The 3,485-nt window shown below is 61.4% G+C and overlaps 1 long non-coding RNA gene across 1 annotated transcript; it reads right to left on the reverse strand.

Annotated features, from left to right (window-relative positions):
• Window positions 1-1,728: 1,728 nt before the first annotated feature.
• LOC111735020 lies at window positions 1,729-3,388 on the reverse strand. The gene is made up of 2 exons (XR_002778651.1): window positions 3,299-3,388; window positions 1,729-3,017 (listed from the first exon to the last, which is right to left on the reverse strand). It is a non-coding gene; the product is annotated as an uncharacterized LOC111735020 (long non-coding RNA).
• Window positions 3,389-3,485: the final 97 nt, after the last annotated feature.

Consider the following 3,485-nt stretch of genomic DNA (forward strand, 5'->3'; position numbering starts at 1 on the left):
ACTTAGGGTGCAGGAGCGAGGAGGGGAGGGGTCCTCAGGGCGTACCCCCAGCTCTCCCCTCCCCTCTCCTGTCCCCTCGCCACCTCCGCCGTGCTTTGTTCCCTGCCGGGCGGCGTGCCCTGGCCGTGACACGGTGCCGTGCAGGTCCTGTCCTTCCGTGCACGTGGACAGCAGTGGGGCCGGCCTTTGCTTCTGGAATCCGGCGGGGACGCCGGGAGGAAGGGCGTGCCTCGCTCAGTTCTCAGGACAGAGATGTCCACGGCGCTGGTGCCATATCGTCAGCTTTCCTGCCGACCCTGGGAGGCCACAGCCTTGGTTAAAATGTCCTCGCTGTGGCTGAGGACGCAGCCTGCGCTGCCCTCCCGCCCGTTCCCAGGCCGCTTTCCGCAGTTGGCCGGCACCGTGGCAGAGTTCAAGAATGTCGGGGCGAGGGAGCAGGGAGGGGCCTGGCACTCGTCTCTGGGTGGCTGGAAACAGCGTGTCAGCATCCCCGGCCAGCCGGGCCCCACCCTGTGCTCTTGAGCTTGGGTTCGTGTCGGTGGCAGCTGCACAGAGCACTTGCCAAGCCTGAGTTCGCCACCCAGGCTCACAGCACATGGTGCCCTCTGGTCTAGAGGGCATGAAGTCACCCGTCCTCATTCGGCAGTGCCCGGCGTTCGGACTCCGGCTGCCCTCACCGCCCAGCCCCCCCCCCCGCCCCGCACTGTCCCCACGCTGACCTTCAGGGAGGCCGGGCTAGGCGCTTTCGTAGCGGGGAGAGCAGGGCACAGGGGGTCGGGCGGGCCCGCGAGCGTGTGGGGTCCCCGAGCGGGGGGGCGTGTGCAGAAGGGGAGACGCGTGCCCTGCAGCCCCCGGCTCGGTCGGCCGGAGGCCGGGCTCGCGCCGCGCGCCCCCCCGAGGGTGAGCCAGTCCAAGCACCTAGCAAGGCTCGTTTGGACTGACGCGAATGTGTACGCGAGGTATTCGCTCACTCACACGTACTTCACACACAACTCGGCAGATTTGGCAAGCTCCAGAAATGTGGGCTTCACCCTTCCACACCCTTCCGACCTGCCCGCTGCCCCTCCCCCGCTCCGCAGACCCCAGGGGCTGCCCTTCCCCCCACGCTCCCCAGCTGCACCTGTGGCTTTGCCTTCGCCCCTTCATCTCCTCTTTCCTCTCAATACTGACGGTGTCCGAGGAGCCAGGCTGTGGTGTCGGGTGCGCTGGGAGGTGTGGCACCGTCTGGCCTTAAATGCTCTCATGAGTGTGACTGTCTTTATCAAGTGCACGTACTCAGGGTCCTTTGAAACATCTCCGCGGAGTGAAGGCTGCTAGCAGGTCTTTGGGGAATGTGAGGAGGAGGCCGACGTTGGTGTTCGAGTTGCAGCCACTGTACTTAGAAGGTCAGACAGGGGGACCTGGCTCTCGGGGTCACCTGTCACAAACCTACGTCCTCGCAGGCCCTCAGTCCCACCACCTCTGGTGAGGAAGTTGAGCCTCAGGGCCTCCTGTGCCATCCAACTCTGCAGTTCCGTGAAGTGTTGGGGGGCGGCCGAGAGGAAGGAGCTCGTAAATCCTAGGGGTCGGGGTACAGGGACAGGTTAGTCAGACGGGCGACTGGGGAGAATGCTCGTGGCAGGCGACCTCCGAGGCGTGTGGGCCTGTCCTCCAGGACAGGCTGTCCCCTCCACCTCCGGAAGTCGGGGGGACAGCGGCAGATGACATCTCGCTGTCACTTCTCTCTCAGAGGGTGGCTGGGCGGGGCTGGCCCTCAGTAAAGCCATTCCAGTCAAGAGGAGTTTTCTAGCACGCAAGCCCACAGGACGATTGTGCTGTTCAATGGGACGCTACTGTGCGTGAGGCGGATGGGTGTGTGCGCGTGTGTGTGCGCGTGCATGTGTGTGTGCGTGTGTGTGCACGTGTGCGTGTGCGCATGCGTGTGTGCGCGTGTGCGTGCGTGTGTGAGTGACCAAAGGTGAGCGCCAAGGGTTGTTCCCTGAAACAACAGCAGAGAACTTCGGAAAGCTGGTGAAGTCAGCTTAAAACAAACAAAAACCATGATTATATAAAAAGTCATAAGACGTCGAAGTTTAAAACACAGAGTCAAGGAAAGAGCAGAGGAAAAGCAGTAAGAATGGCTAAGATGCTCCCAGAAGCCACTGGGAGCGTTCTGGTAGGTTCCTTAGCTAACCGACAGTGCAGGGGAAGTGGCCCAGCAAGATGTCATGAGCCAGCCTAGGAAGCGCGGGTTGGCCTGACTGTCCTTTGTGAGGACTCTCCACAGGGCCGGCCCCGCCCTGGCCGGCTCAGGTCGCCAGCTCTGTGACCTCTGGCACCCTCCAGGTGGCAGCCCCCAGTGCCCAGGACCCAGCTGTGCCACCACCGAGTGGAGGGCTGCCTTGTCACCATCCCAGTGGGGCCCGGTGACATCAGCAGTGGCTGTGCAGCTGGCTTTTCCCAGAGATTTCATCAGAACTGGGTGCGGTCTCCTCTGCTGGTGCTGGCCGTCCTCGTTAATGGCGTCGTCCAAAAGCAACTAGGAACCAAGTCTGGGGAGGAAAAGTGGTCATTCCAGCCCAGCTGAACATTATGTCACGTGACCTGTTTGGGGACTGTCATTCAGAGCTCAAGGAAGGAGCCACACGGACACCTACACTTGGGATCAGCTGTGCCGGAGAAAGACAGAGCTGCATCTCTGACGTCACACCCCGGAGGAAGGGAGGGACGAACTTCCCGGGAGGTCCGCCTGGACGGCCTGAGGTCAGCCACGCCACCTGAGATCAGCCTGGACGGCCTGCTGACCCCGGACCAGCTGTGACCCTGGGTCGAGGCGCTGGTTATGACACTTCTGCATGATGCTTTCCAGTTGGGGGGACACTTTCTCACAGCCGTTGGACGCTAAAGGCCACAGAGGCCCAGGCCGTGTCTGAGTCATCCACGTGCTCACTGTCCAGGAACACGGCGGGCACCACGGCTGGAGTCCTCAGCTTGTCCTGCTGCCGCACTGACGTCACCAGGCTGCCACAGCGACATGCCTGCGAAGCACAGGGGCGTCACGTGTGGTTTGGAACAGAAAGACCTACATCCTTGAACATGGGGCCGCCCAGCAAAAGTCTGGGTGTGGGATATTTTTTTTTTAATTACGAGACTTTATTTTTTACAGCAGTTTTAGGTTGACAGGAAAATCTGGGCAGAAAGCGCTGCATTCCCATGTCCCTCTGCCCTGCTCCCCCACGTTTCCCTGTCGCGAGCATTCCGTGTGGCTGCAGTGGACCCGTTACAACCGACGAGGCCGCGCAGATGCAGCGTTACTGACCGCAGGCCAGAGTCACTTAGGGTTCGCTGTCCGTGCCGTGAGGACCTGGATCCACCGTCACAGCAGCAGACGGAACGGTCCCACCACCTCTGAAACCCTCCGTGCCCCTCCATCCCCAACTCCTGACCTGTGTCCCCAGTCGAGGTCCCCTTCTTTAATTTGGCCTTTTTTGAAAAAAAAAAAAAAA

This window comes from Pteropus vampyrus, unplaced genomic scaffold (genome assembly GCF_000151845.1).
Source record: "Pteropus vampyrus isolate Shadow unplaced genomic scaffold, Pvam_2.0 Scaffold11816, whole genome shotgun sequence".
Lineage (NCBI taxonomy): Eukaryota > Metazoa > Chordata > Mammalia > Chiroptera > Pteropodidae > Pteropus > Pteropus vampyrus.